Source organism: Callithrix jacchus, chromosome 14, assembly GCF_049354715.1.
Source record: "Callithrix jacchus isolate 240 chromosome 14, calJac240_pri, whole genome shotgun sequence".
NCBI lineage: Eukaryota > Metazoa > Chordata > Mammalia > Primates > Cebidae > Callithrix > Callithrix jacchus.
In genome coordinates, this window is record NC_133515.1 from 14,061,343 (window position 1) to 14,077,296 (window position 15,954).

At 35.2% G+C, this 15,954-nt stretch overlaps 1 long non-coding RNA gene across 2 annotated transcripts in view; it reads left to right on the top strand.

Moving 5' to 3' along the window:
• Nucleotides 1-15,954, top strand: part of LOC118147223 (uncharacterized) — a 104,067-nt gene that overhangs the window by 74,218 nt on the left and 13,895 nt on the right. For both annotated transcript variants that reach the window (XR_004733411.3, XR_013526053.1), the window contains exon 2: nt 7,507-7,623. This is a non-coding gene — a long non-coding RNA (uncharacterized LOC118147223). The remainder of the gene's footprint in view (nt 1-7,506; nt 7,624-15,954) is intronic.

Consider the following 15,954-nt stretch of genomic DNA (forward strand, 5'->3'; position numbering starts at 1 on the left):
TTGAACAATCATGGGCAATGTCCTGTGGATTCAAGAAACAAAAAAGGATATAATATTCAACTGCATATATCCAAATAGTCATTTATTCATTCATCCATTCATTAGTCACTCCATCTGTCCATCCATTCATCCATGCATCCATCCATCCATCCCTCAATCCCTCCATCCCTCAACCTATAACCTTTCATTTAACCAAAGAACAAATTAATAATTTCAATGCATAAAATATTGTATCTGTGCCAAGACAGTACTGAAGAAGATACAATGAGCTTATCCTTCTACTGGGGAGACATACAGATAATTAATTAACATATAGAATATAAATAATTAAAATATACAGTACAAACTCTGGTGACACATATATGTATCTCCATGGTGGCACATAAAAAGGTGTGAAAAATTCAAAATTGAAAAGCAAAATGGGTTTTTCATAGGAAGGTAGAACTGAGTCTTGGTGGACAAGTTTGGTCCTTCAGTAACAGGAAGCTCCAAACGTCACTGAGTCATTTCATCACTTCCTAGTGCAGATTAAACACATAACTGGGTTCCATAAATGTTGACTGCATAAATGAAGAGAAAGATTGTCCAGTCTGAGAGAATAACATGATCAGGTTGAGAAACAGAGAAGTACCCTGTGGCTTTCGGAAGGAGTTACAAGTGTGGCTGGGGTTTGTGGTAAATGGAGAGGTATAGTGGGAAATGAAGCCCCAGAGACAGGGGAGAGCCAGATGGTGAATCATATGGAAATTATGAAAACTGATGAGATAGCATCTCCCCTGCTTTGAACTCTGTTGAAAAAGGTAAAATTATGTTTGGACACTGATCCATGAATCAATAAAAAGAGCAGAAAGATCAGTGCAAAGACAGAAGAATGAGATCTTGAAATGATGAATATTTTACAGTATCTTGTCTTTTCAGTTCAAAGAAATCTTCATTTTTCAGAAATAATTGTTGGACAGAAATAAACTGACCCCAGGGTAGTGATATTTTCCCTGTAGTTAGTAGCCTTTTAATAATGACTAGTTTCTGAATAAACAACCGGCTTAAATAGATCTCTATCTCTAGATCTATATAATTTGCTACTCCTGTCACTGTGGAAAGTTGTTCCCTCTCGAGCCTGCCAGGCCTGGCCGCCAGGTGTGTACCTTGACTGATGAGGGGACCTTAACCTGCTGACCCCACCCCCACCCCTGGTTTCCGGGCTGCCTTTTATCTGAAGCCCTCACTTCATTTTCACTCACTCTGTCTAAAAACCCCAAGAAACCCTGGGCCCATCACTGGCTGTCTACTGTCCCCAAGTCCCAGCCAGTGTGGACTTCCTGGCTTACTGCTTATGTGCCTCTTGACCCTGATTTTGGATTCCGATTCAAGTTTAGGTAACTCCTCCTCTCTCGTTGCTGAATGTGGCTGGATTTTGGAACTACCTGTCATCTTTCATTTACCTTCATCAGAAATTGTGATTTAGGCTTTCTGACATTGCCTCCCCACCTGGAATTCTGACACTAATTCTAGACTTGAAAAGCTTCCAGGTTTTATTAATATATTTATTTGTTTGGTCTTGCACAGGATCAGCTTTTATCCTAATAAAGATAATCCCCGACTTCTAACAATTCACATCCTGAACAAAGACTTGCATGCTACAGAGCTCTGCCACGTGTAACTTTAATGCACACGCCGTGCTAGGTGCAAATTGGCACGTTGGGTTCTTCAGGATGGCCCGTCTGTCAGCAGGAAAGCAGACCCTGCTAGAATGCCCAGAGAAGCTGGAGGTTGGTCTTCAAAAATGCATTTTAAATCAAAGCAAGTGCATGTAAAAACAGAGTACCTTTTTAATATTTTAATACAATGATATTTTTTACATTTTTTACAAAGAATCTTGAGCGAATGCAGATTCTTTTTCTAGCCTGTCTCCCTGCAGTCTTGGATTGTACAAGTTAGAATGTAGTTATGGATAAATATAAGCATAGAATACTCCTTCACAGCAGAAAATTCTTCCTAAGAGCCTGCTGCTGCTTGTGGTGAGAAATATGTGAAATAACTCTTTTACAAAGTAATAGAAGTTTTAAGTCAAATTATGCTAATTTTTACATAAATAGACACAAATTCAGGGGTGTAATAAGATGCAGTATGAATCATGCCCAATCTTCTAGACTGCCCTTATGGAAGAAAAAAATTATTTTTCTAGTTAGGAGACAGAAAAAAAAATGATATGTTAAGCTATTTCCTAATTGCCTGTTGACTCATTAATACATATTTAAGAGATTCCTCCACTAATACAATCACCTATCTTCGACTTACCTAGGAGTTAAAAAAAAATTAATTTATCAGTTTTTCAATAGTGTAAGAATGTTTCTTCAGTTGTAGCCATTGCATTCTGTGGCCCCAATGGCCTCTTACATAAAACAGACTACACAGAGCAGTTAATTTTATAAGTTTGTTTAGAGTTTTGAGGCGATTATGTGATATTTCAGCAATATTAATACAAGCGTTTCATAAATATCAGTTTTCCATAGTCAAGTAACTGCTGCTGCATTGTCTTTAAATGTCAAATGACTTTTATGGCTCTTCCAAAATATTTAAAAAGGTTTTTTGTTTGTTTGTTTACATCAAACTCTTCCTTCTATCTTAAAGACAGTTTTAAAGTTTCTCAATGCTGATCTATCCCATTACCAAAATTACCACCATCTCTACCACCACAATACTACAGGCAATTGTAATTGACTTGCAGGAAAAATGGTAATTAAATGCTGAAATGGATCAAAGGAATAGAAATTATATATGCAACAAAATCTATAGCAAGTGTTCATCAAATTGGCTGTAGTCTCCTTTCCCTTAATATTATAACCTCCCTCCCTCCCTCCCTTCCTTCCTTCCATTTTCCTTCCCTTCCTTTCCTTCTTCCTTATCTTCTCCTCTTCCTTTCTGCCTTTTTCCTTTCCTGCATTCTTTTCAGTTTTTGGAGTTCATTTCTTTTGTTTCTTCTTTCATTTTCTCATTTTCTTTCTTTCTCTTTTATTTGTATTTTGCATCTTGAACTCTTAACTTCCTAATCTGGGCTCCTACTGGTTCTTCAAATGCAGGCTCTGTGTATGCATAGCACAGAACCTGTCTTCTTCCAGTCATGATTTGAGGGAACAAATAACAAACATAGGAAAGGTCAGTGGAAAACATGATTCAGAGAGTTCATTTCACCCTTATATTCTGGTCTGCTATTTTGGTGTTATTTAGTGTGATGAGAGTTCTGTGCTGTTGGTAAAACATACAGAGGGCTAACAGGCAGAAGTAGCTGCTTTGTCTATTCTTGGAAGTTGTTGAAAATCAAAAGGATAACATTAACAATTCTTTTGGGATCCATATCTTCTGTTTTACTGAGGTGTCCTAAGGAGTCATCTCTCTGCATATTTTTATAGGAAGCTCTCCAGTGGTGCCTTCTGTCTGTCTCCTGTCTGTCTGGTGGAAACTGGTGCCTGAGGGCATGGCACAAGTACTGACTTTTCCTTCCTCCATGTCCTCTGACCTGACCTGCTGAACAGACATGAAGCACCCTTGCCATGGGTACAACTGTGTGTCACTCCCTGGCCAAACTATCCTGGCTCTTGAATTTATGTAGACAAATTCACAGTGTTGTTAGGTTATGATTTATGATTTGTTTTTGAAATTGCCAAATCAGTTTGATGTGAACTGCTGTTCTCTGAAATCATTCCAGATGTTTTTAAAACTCCAGAATTATCAAACAAAAATAAAACGTAATAATAATAATAGCTAATATTACGGAAAGAGAGCTCATCAGTAATTTAGGTTTGGCAAAGTATCTTGGCCTAGTTTGTGAATTTTTTTGGTTGAGCAAAATTTGTTTGGCCAAGTGTCTCCCCCTTAATTTTTAAGCCCCTGGGTATTACAGAGGAAATTTAATCCATATGTTTCTGGTTCACTGCCTCTTAAATCGTCAAAATGTTGTTTTCCAAAAGCGTTTTAGTGTTAAAAGAGGTTTATCGGACACTACACAAGTTCTCAAAAGTGTTTCTTACCTCAACTTGTAGATCCCAGTGGACAGAAACTCAAACTCAGAGTTTGGTTCTAAATTTAACATCAACAAAGCTTGACCGGGGACCAAAGCAACCTGACTGCAGTTAGTGCTTTGAAAAGTACTGCATTACTGGAAGAACACGTGTGTTGAACGGAATGTACAAGTAAAAGCACAGGAAAAAGCAAAGTTTGGGGGATGGATGGCAAGCCTTCCAAGGAATGAGTGGTGTAACTTTCTATTTGATGAGCCTTCCTTTCCTTTCTAATTTTCCAGCCACTTCTCCCCAGGACCTTCAGCTGCATTGTATCCTGGGTAATTCCATTTTATACACACAAAAAAAAAAAGGAAATTTTTTTTAAAGTAAGTATTCTGATAATCTTGTCAGAGTGAAAAGGATAAGGAAAAAGACATAAGAACTTATTGTCTAGAATGCATCTTGTAATTTCCATAATTCACTTTAAAAAATTCATTCCCTGCCAGTTTATTTGATTTAACATCATACAAAGTGTAAGGTTACGCAGAATAAATAGCTAATTGGGTTAATTTAATAGCAGGTTAAATCTTTCTTTTATTTTGTCTAAAAGGCACATTAAAATAGTGCAATTTTCAAGTGGTCTTGGAAATCTAAAGTAGAGTTTCTTGATAAAAAAAATATATATAGCTTTCCCACTGCTGAGTTTATAGTGGGAGTTGCTGGCAAGCTTCCAGTTCACCGCATGAAAATCTAAGCTGCCTGTATAAGTGTAGAATTTAGTGTTGGGTCTTAAGGTTTTGTTTGGCATCTTGCCAAAGATGTTATGCATTTAGCTGGGAAAATTGCCTAGAAGTTAATTGAGAGGAAAACACTAATATACAACCTCCCCCCCCAAGAAAAAAAAAGCCACAGATATGCATATGGTGCTGTTCATTGATAAGATTTGTATGTATACAATAAAGACTTATAGTAAAGTTGCTTAGGATGGATTTTCACTGATTATCCACCCACCATATATCTGCTTCTTTGAGAATGCTTGTAGTTTCTCCAGGATCAAGATTTCTCCATCACAGTGCCTACTCAGTAGCGTCATGTGGTCACTAAAGTTCCTTTAAAATGTTACTGACTAAAGGATAGGTGATGATTCAGAATTTGGAAGAGGAAATATGTTAATTTAATTTCATAATCAAAGATCTTAAAAGGGACACTTTGGTGCAGGATCTCAGTGTCTTCTCTCCAGAGATGATACGTGGAATTTGCTCTGTACTTTCCTATAAAAGGACGCTGGAGCCTCAACTGAACTCTTCCTGTCCTCCCTCTCCCCCTTCCCCTTCCACTGAGAACCACAAGTGCCTGAGTAAGTTCTCAGGTTTGGTCTCCTCAGGGCTAAAGAAGCAATTCTTATTCAGTACTCCATGAGTTTCTCCTTTTATCAATAATCTTCTTTACCTGAATTTCACATTTCTTAACCCTGGCAGCGAACTTGCATTTTCTTCTCTCCTGAATTTTCTCTCTATTACGTTTGTTTAATACACCTCTCCTCTTTAGTCTATGACCTTTTCCTTTCTGTGGCATGCCCTCCCCCACTGTTTTTTTTTTTTTTAATTTTCTTTTCTGATCAATCATGAAAGAGACCCACCAGAATCACCAAAGAATTAACTGCGTGTATGTCCGTCTTCAAAATCAAAGTAAAGAAAGCTTGTTGTATATTTTTGTCATTGTATTTAGATTAGAATTTATCTGGGAGAACCCACTCACGCAATCATGCTCAGTAGTAATTAAATCACAGTTCCCTATACCTTCCATTCCTCCAAAACCCCCTCCTTTCTTAGAGATCCTTAAGCCTTGGAATGAAAAATAACACTTTCCCAAAATCCAGTCCAGCCTGGAGCTGGAAAGCCTTGCTCTTAAATGACAAAGCTCGCAGTAAGTGGGCTTCTTGGTCACTTTCAGAGCCTTTCGTATGGTTCTCACTGTGGTCTTAAAGAAAGGGCTTGGAGAAGGAGGGCAGTTAAGACAGAAGAACAAAGCTGGGGAGTACGCTTTGGGCTCAAAAGGAAGCGAAAAGTGATCCTTTCATTAAGACGAGTGATCTTTTGTACCTGCACTGTATCCTTTTGATGTGTTGAGGTAGAAAGAACATGAGGAAAGAAGAAACAATGAGAGTTGCTACTGTATGAATTCCTTCTCCTTATACTTAATCCTGTCCTTATTTGGGCCTTGGGTGGAAAGCTGATAATTTTGGTGGGCCCTAAAAGGAAGGCAGTGGCTTGAATTCCTGCCACCATCCCCTTGATAATGAACAAGACTAATGAATGCGAGTAAGTGGTAAGAATCTGTGACCAGCTGCATCGGGGCAGGTAATACAGCTCAGTTTTAATTGGGAGCAGGTATTGGAAGGCTGTATTACTTTAATTGGTGAGGGGTTTTCTAAATGGAAAGGACAAAGTATAATGGACAAATTGTGTAGTACAATAGCACTTAAGCTGGGATTGTATGCATTCGTTAATCTGCTGAGGAATGAGGCAATTCTAAACAATTTTCTCAGTGAAACCAACTCCAGAAAGCTTGTCCCTTTTGTTCTCCCTTGGGAAAATGCAAGATTGAAACAGAAAATACCTTTACCGAGGCAATCATTTGCCACGTGTGGAAAGCGGATACAGCTGTAAACTATGAAAAAGGGATCTTTGTAGTACAATAAAGGATGGAAAAAGAGATAAAGCTTGGAATAAGAGTGGGCCTGTCAGTGCATCTAAAGAAGGAATAAAGTGATGGCATTTACAGTGACAGATGAGACTCTAAAAAGAAGGCAGGACAGTTTAGAGAGGGAAATTTGATATTTAAAAGAAAGGGCTGTGATAATTAAAAGTAGCGTTACATTAAGCTGTTACACATATCATTAATGACAGAAGGAAACTGGTGCCTTTTAAAAAGTTAATGATTCCTATAAAACCATTCTGGATAACTTACATTTTTTAAAAGTCTGTATGAACATAAACCTGGCCTCACAGGTTGTATTTCTTATTCCCAAATTTCCTTAAAAATATAAAAGGCAATGAAGTTAGAATTAAACTCCAATAACTGTGTCATTGTCCATGGAAGAGCGCTCAAGTGCTGCTCAGTTAAGAAAAGGATGGACTGAGACCAGCCGCGTACACCTTGCTGCAAAGGGCTCTCTTATTAAGATGTGGGTATGAAATGAGCCCAAGGGACATTCATTGTCAAATATGCATTAGTGTCTTGTTTCTTCTGATAATTTATATTTGACAAAATCCAATGGCATATCTATGGAATGGCATTAAAACTGATTTCAGATTTGTGATTCAGAGATGAGTGACGTATCTATGGAACGGCATTAAAGCTGATTTCAGATTTGTGATTCAGAGATGAGTGAGCTCTAACAAGGTTGCTTAACAGGATTCTCAACAGGTTGAAATGTAAGAGTAGAAGAGCAATTGTATTGAAATTCTTAATGGGGCTCTTACACTTGTATATTTCATTACAGGTGGGAAAACTGGAAAGATTGAATGTCCTTTGGAGTTCACAAAGGTTTGGCAGTGGGATGAGAAAAACAAAACGAAGCATAGTGGGAGTGTTGAACAGACTTTCCCAAGATTCCCAGGTGGGTTTCATGTATTGCCTAATGGGAAGAGTGGGACCGATTCAGCTTTTCACACTGGCTGAATTATCTTACCTGGGCTATTGTTCACAGCTAGAACCAAATCTACAAAGCTACAGTTTATCTAAAGAATTCTTTGGAAAGAAAGTGATTTCACTATCCACACATCTAGATCCCACATATTAGACAGCATAGGCTGTAGCCTCAGTCTCTAAAGTCCAGACTATAATTGTTTTTTTAAGTTTTCAGTGTGAAATAATAGAAAACCTTTTCTGGCCATTGGTGCTTAATAGAAAAATTCTAATTGAAACTCAGCAAAAGATCCATAAACTATAAGTAAAATCAAAGATCAGTCATGTTCATCAAAGCATATTCACAAAGAATAGTCAGGAGACTCACTACCTTACCACATTTAAAGAGATATTTCCAATAACGGCCATTGAAATTCATTACTGGACTTCCACATTAAAAAACTAAAGCCTGTCAAATTTCTTAGGCCAGAGTAGAAGTAACATAGGAAATAAATACCTAGAGTTCCAAATTACTATCTGTTTTAAAGATTGTGATGTGGAGCATTGAAGTGCTAATCTATATTATAATACCATCCAATCTTTTAAATTGCATGTGTATGTGTGTGTGTGTGTGTGTGTGTGTGTGTGTATAGTCTGAATATGATAAAAGTTGTTGATATGTTACTATCCTATGTGCAACTATAACAAAATCTCAAAATCAGAAAAAAAATTAATTAGAACAGATCAAGTTTGTACAAAACTGCTATCTTCCTGGTCCCCAGAATTAAACTGAAACATTTTCCTGTACTTGCCTTATCTCTACATTCATTTCTCCATACCAAAAGAAGTAGAATGTCTTTCCCAGTAAAACTCTTATATAAATTTCGGCTGACAACCATTCAGCATGGACAATATCAATTATAAAAGAATCCATTGTCCCAGGAGCCATTAACACTGGGAACATAAATAAGAAAGAAGAATCCTCACACACACACACACACACACACACACACACACACACACACACACACACATTTATTGACTACCTACTATGGGTCATTTGATCCAGTTAGTTGATGTTATGTTCTTAGCAACCACAAACTCAGCAACTGTAGTTTTTTTCTACAACATTTAATTAGGGATTTAGTAATCATAAATATCAACAAAATAGAGATTTTAATTAAATTTAGTAAGGCAGAAATTATACAGATATAATTATATTCTTTGCTACCACTGAGCTATGCAGAGGTATAATCACCAAGAGGAGAATTAAAGTAGCATTCTAATAGTACCTGTAAGTTCTGTGCAATGAATTTCTATGTATTTACATACTATCCCCTGGAACTTCAGCTTCTGTACCTCTCCATCATCCTTTAAGCTTATGACGATGATATTGGCTAAAAAGAACATCTGACTTTCCTCTTGTAAGGAGAATCTTTAATGTAGGGCATGTAGGTTTCAATTCGATGTTCAATATTTTCATTTATGCTCTACATCTATATGGTGAGAGAGACAAATACAGAGAGACCTGCATACACACACACACACACACATACACACGTACACATACAAACACACATATGTACACACCCACACATGTTTAAAATAAATATTAAATGTTATCACAAGAAAATAAGTAGAAAAACATTATAATAAAATTCACAAATAGTTGTCTTTTTTTTGGTTTGGTTTGGTTTGGTTTGAGACGAAGTTTCGCTGTTGTTACCCAGACTGGAGTGCAATGGTACGATCTCAGCTTACTGCAACCTCCGCCTTCTGGGTTCAAGCAATTCTCCTGCCTCAGCCTCCTGAGTAGCTGGGACTACAGGTGTCCACCACCGTGCCCAGCTAATTTTTGTATTTTTAGTAGAGATGGGGTTTCACCTTGTTGACCAGGATGGTCTCAATCTCTTGACCTCGTGATCCACCCGCCTCAACCTCCCAAAGTGCTGGGATTATAGGCGTGAGCCACCGTGCCCAGCCCACAGATAGTTTTATACATGGAAAAGTGGTTCAAATTTTAGGAGACATATCATTACCTCTTTCAGTGACAATGATAGATAAATAGTTTAGGATTCTCATTGAAGAAGTATTTTCCCCTTAACCTTTATTAAATATTTCCACGTATAGGTATCTATGGCCAGTAAAGTAAATTAGTGTGGCAATAGTAAGTATAATCATTCTTTGTGTATTTAGCTAAAATCTATATAGAGGGAAACAGATTACTTTAAATAATAAATTAATCTGATGCATCTTTAAAATAAGTTATATTTATGCACTGACACTGAATAAAGTCTCTGAAAAAATCTCACAAAGTGAGTGTTGATGGTACTGTTTCGAGATTATTCAACTATGCCTGGGGCATATACACATTTTGTGCTTTTGTAAAATATAATTAAATTTGTCAATAAAATAAAAAGAACTACTCAAGAGAAATCTCTTTCCACTGTTCAAAATAGAAATGAAAACACAAGAAATGAAAAACAAATAAAATGAAAAAAATGAAATCTTCTTATTGTTAAAAAAATAGTATAGAGTTACAAGTGAGATTATCTGCATAAAAGCAAGTTTCTAAAAGTTATGCCCACTTCATAAAAAGGGCAAATAAAATATCCACTCCACCAAACCATAGTAGAAGAAAATATGCTTTCATGTTTTCACAGTTCTGGCATGGAAAAGTTTTCTATAAGAAATAGAAACATTAAATCTGTGCCTTACTCAGGTGTTGAAGCTGGAATTTATTTAGTTTATTTTTTTCTTACTAAAGACAACATTAATTTGTTATCTTACAGTCCTGATTTGGGATTTTTTTTTAATGTGGAAATCTCAAGATACATATCCCAAAAGCTGTAGCAGAAGAAAAGACAAAACTGTCTATATAACAGGGCATCTAACAAAGCTACAGAAAAAATAATACTGCTAAGAATGAGCTCAATGATATCAAGAAACCACCACATAAGGAAATGTGCCAGCATGGAGAGAACCAGCAGGTACAACAAATAGGAGAACTGTTATTCTCACATACCAAAATGGATATAATAACCTAAAAATGAATGCAAAAAAATAGTGTTTAATTTGTGAAATAAAACTTGAAATAAAAATCACATTGACAGAATAGCAAGTTATGGGGAACAAAGGAGAATTTTGAAAGAGCCATCTCTTAGTCAATTTTCTGCTGTGGTACTAGAATTCCAGAGACTGGGTAATTTGTGAAGAAAGCAGAGATTTATTTCTTACAGTGCTGGAGGTGGAGAAGTCCAAGGTCAAGGGGATTGCATCAGGTGAGGGACTTCTGGCTGCATGATCTCATGGCAGAAGGTGGAGGGGCAAGAGAGCACATGTGAGAGAGAGGGGAAGGGAGTGAATTCAGGAAGCCATTCCTGTAATAAGTAATCCAACCTGTGAAAATAGCATTAATCCATTCACCAGGCCAGAGCCTTCAATGACCTAATCACCTCTCAAATGCCCTACCTCTCAACACCATTGCATTACCAATTAAGTTTCCAACATATGAACTATTTTGACACATTCAAACCATAGCAAAACCACAAATAATTCCAATTTTATAATACCTGAACTCAAATGATAAACAAAAATAATACATCTTTATTTTTATGAAATGCCCATTATATTTGTGTTTATTGAAAGCCAAACTAATTAATTCATTATTTTTATATAATTGAAGTTTAGTAAATGGCAATGATAAATAGCATTAACTAATAACTGAGAACAACCAGTAATGACAAAGTGAAAAACAAAGTGCTCATGAAGTGCTAAACTTGACTTTGGAGGCACTGACACTTACCTAGAGGTATTTGAAAATAAAAACAGAAGAAGTAAAGTGTTCCTAGGCTTGTCAGAAATAGGAACCCTTGGGATGTAGAGTCAGCAAAATGGCAGACTAAGAAGTCCCAAGCTCTTATTCCCCAATCGTGAACATAAAAATAAAGTAAAATAAAACATAAACTGTGTGAACCAACTTTGTAGAAGCTCTGGAAAATAATCAAAGTTTTACAGCAATCAAGCACATGTTTAATCAAGAAAAAGCCATCTTCAAAATGATAAAAATGATTAGTGGTGGTTTTATTCTCCATCCCCCATACCCTTCATAATACAGGATGGTGTGCTTTTCAGCAGTGACAGATTAGTTACCAATTCCCCACTTCAGAGTGGAGGAAGCAGAGCAGACTTTACATGAAAATTATTGTATATGTTCATTCTAACCTGACTAGAGAAGTACTTGAAGAAGTGACTTGCTCATCTCTGTCTCTTATAGTTCAGAATACAGGCAGGAAAAGCAACAGGAACTTCTCATCAAAACCACAAGGGGACAAAAATCCCACATATCTGGGTCTAGAGATTCTTGGTGGAGACATACAATACACCAGCTAAGGCCCAGAGGAGAAACACGTTGAGACTCTTTGGGAAATTAGGGCAATCAAAAAGAACTGTATATACAGGGGTATTTAGAAAGTTATGAGCATGCCCCAGAAAGACACATCCTCAAAATTCTTTAGAATCCCTTAATCTTTCACCCTGGCTGAACCCTAGACTCATGGAAGGCCTAGAAAATTCCTGAAGAAGTACAGTAGGACAGAGGCAGTCTATAAAGTCTGAGAGAGGTGAACTGTCCCTTTATTTGTTTGTTTGGGGTTTTTTGTTTGTTTTTATCTGTTTCAGATCCTGAAATTCAAGATAATCTTTGTCAAAGCATTAGCTGAGTACAAGCTAAAGGTATCAAAATAGTGAGTACATACACAAAAGAATAGACTTTGCAAAAATGGTTTTTCTCAAGACAAATAGACTACAATAGTCTTTAATAATCAATACAGAAATACCCACATAGAGAACCTAGGGAATGAAGAGAATCTGATTTCTGAAGTCACCACATTAGAAAAATTAAATGCCAATCTTCAACAACAACAAATTCACAAGGCACACAAAGAAACAGAAAAAGTGGCTTATTTAAAGGAATAAAATGATTAATTGGTATAAACTGTTCCTGAGAAAGTTCAGATACTAAACTGACTAGACATTTGCTCAACTAGAGAAGGGCAAATTTGGACAAAGAAGTAAAGGAAATTTGGAACATGATATTTTATCAAAAGGAGAATATTCAGAAAAATTATTTTAAAAAAAGAAGCACAGAAATTCTGGGACTGAAAAGTACAACTGAAATTTTAAAAATTACTTGCAGAGATCAATCACAGATTTGTAGGTCAGTGAACTTGAAGATAGAACAATTGAAATTATTGAGTTTGAGAAGCAGAAGAAATAAAGGAATGAACAAAAGTGAATAGAACTTAAGGAAACTGAGGGACACCATCAAGCAGACTAACATACACATTTTGGGAGGATCACAAAGAGAAGAGAGAGGAAAAAGAGAGTAGTAAGATAAATAATGCCCAAATACCTTTCAAATATGAAGAAAGACATGGATACACAGATAAAATAAGCCCAACAAATACCAAATTGGTTAAACCAAAAAAAGCTACACCAAAGCACACTGTAATCAAACTGTGGAAAGCCAAACAATGACAGAATCTTAAAAGCAGCAACATCAAGACAATTCAACAAAATACAAGAGATGTTCAATACAAGTATCAGCCAATTTCTCAACAGAAGCCTGGAGGCAAGAAGGCAGAGAAATATTTAAAGTGCTGAAAAAAAAAAACCTGTCAATGAAGATGTCTATATTTGGCAAATTTGTTCTTAAAACTGAGGGAGAATTACAAGTACCATAATTTATTTTTTATCTTTATTCCCAGTTTGTTTGTATTTTCAGATACACAAAAGCTAAGCAAATACACTACCACTAGAACTGCACTATAAGAAATTCTAAAGGGAATTCTTTGCACTGAAATAAAAACACACTATGCAGTAACTTGAAGCCATATGAAAATACAATGTTCTCCTGTAAAAGTAAATACATGTGCAGATATAAGCCACAAATACTGTAACTTTGGTCTTTAACTCCACTTTTTATGTTCTACAGAATTTAAAATACAAAAGCTTAAAAATAAGTTTAAAGCTATATTATCATATTAGTCACTCAGTATGTAAATATGTAATTTGATACACTTATGACAAATTGTAATGTGTTTATTATGAATAACATGAGATGAGAATGTAACTTTATAGAAGTAGAATATATTATGCAATTGACATGCTATAATTAATTCCAATTAGTTATAACCTTAAGATATTATATGCAATCCCCATGATAATCACAAAGAAAACATCTATAGAATGTACACAAAAGAGAAGCACAAGGAATCAGACATGTCACTACAAAAATCCACTAAACACAAAAGAAGGCTCTAATGGAGAAAATGAGAGATGAAAAAGCTATAAGATATATAGAAAACCACTAGCAAATGGCAGAAGTTCTTTCATATCAGTATTTATTTCTAATGTAACTGGATTAAGCTCTACAATTAAGAGTCATAGAGGCAGAACAGAAAAAAAACACGATTCAACTCTATGCTGTTTTTAAGAAACTCAATTTACATTTGAAACACAATTTGAAAGTAAAGAATAGAAAAATATATTCCATGCAAGTGATAACTAAAGGCAAACTAGACATTATACTAATATAAGTCAAAATAGACGTTAACTCAAAAACTGTTATAAAAGGCAAAGAAAGGCATTATATATTAATAAAAGTTCAATTCATCAAGAACATTGAACAATTATAATAAACACATATGCATCAAATATCAGAGCCCCAATATATATGATAAAACAACAGATTTGAAGAGAAAAATAGACACTTATATAATAATAAAGACTTCAATATTCCCAGCTTCAATATTGGGTAGAACAATAAAACAAAAGATCAATAAGGATTTAGAGAACTTAAACAATACTGTTGACCAATTAGGTCTGATAGACACACACAGATCATTCCACCTTATAACAGCAGAATACACATTTCTCTCAAAGGCACATAGAATATTGTCCAGTATTGTTAGGATACAACTGACACTTAACATTTTGAAAAGATTAAAATCATACAAAGTACTTTGTCTGATTACAATGAAATGAAGTTAGAACACGACCAAGTCTTAAAATTTTAAAAAGATTGAAATCATACAGGTCTTAAGTATACCAACTTTTAACATTTTAAAAAGATTGAAATTATAATAAGTAGCTTGTCTGATTACAAGGGAATAAAACTAGAAATCAGTAAAAAGGGAAAACTAGAAAATTCAAAAATACATGGAAATTAAACACCTTTAAACAACCAATTCCTTAAAGCAATACAAGAAAAATTAGAAAATATTTTTAGACATGTGAAAACACATGCTAAACTTTAAGAGATGCAGCAAAAGCAGTGATAAAAAGAAAAATTTGTATCTGTAAATGCATACATTTCAAAAGAAAAATGTATTAAATCATTATCATTACTTTAAATGTTAAGAAGTTAGAAAAAATTAATAGAACGAAGTGAGGGAAAACAGTTCAATCTCAATTGGTACAGAAAAAAAAGAGAGAACATCTAATGAAAATCATCATTCTTTCTTGCTAAAATGTACCCAATAAACTAAGGATAAAAGATAAATTCCTCAACGAATTCATATGAAAAGCCCACAGATAATAACCAATATTTTTAAATGAACAACATTTTCTCTAAAATCAGAAATAAGAAAATAATGCCTGCTTTGGTCTATTCTATTCAACATATTACTGAATGTTCTAATCAGAGCATTAGGCAAGGGAAAGAAAGAAAATGTATCTCAATTAGAAGGGAAGAGTGAAAATGAGCTCTGTTCATAAATGGCATAAGCTGAAATGTAGATAAGCATAAAGATTTCAGAAGAACTGTTGGAATTTAATAAACAAATACAGCAAAATTGCAGGACAGAAAATCAATATGCAAATATAAGTTGCATTTTTATACATTACCAATGAGCAACGTAAAAAGAAAATTAAGAAATAAATTACATTTACAGAAGTACCAAAAAGAAATAAAATACTTAGGTATAAATGTAAGCAAGTAGATAAAACACTTGTACATTGAAAGCTACAAAACATTGTCAAAAGATGAGATAAATGAAAAGACATCTTGTTCATTGATTAGAAGACATATCCACAGGTGGAACTTCCAGACACTCCTTTGAATTGGAAAGCTCCCTCACTTGGCCTCTTTTCCAAAGTCTCATTTTTCTTGTTTTCACTCTTCTTTCTGTTCTTTTCTACACAGAAAAAAATAAAGGAAGATTAGAAGACATAATAGTGTCAAGAGGACCACACTACTCAAAGCAATTTACACATTCAATGGAAGAGCTATCAAAAATACCAAGGGTTTTCTTTTTGTAGG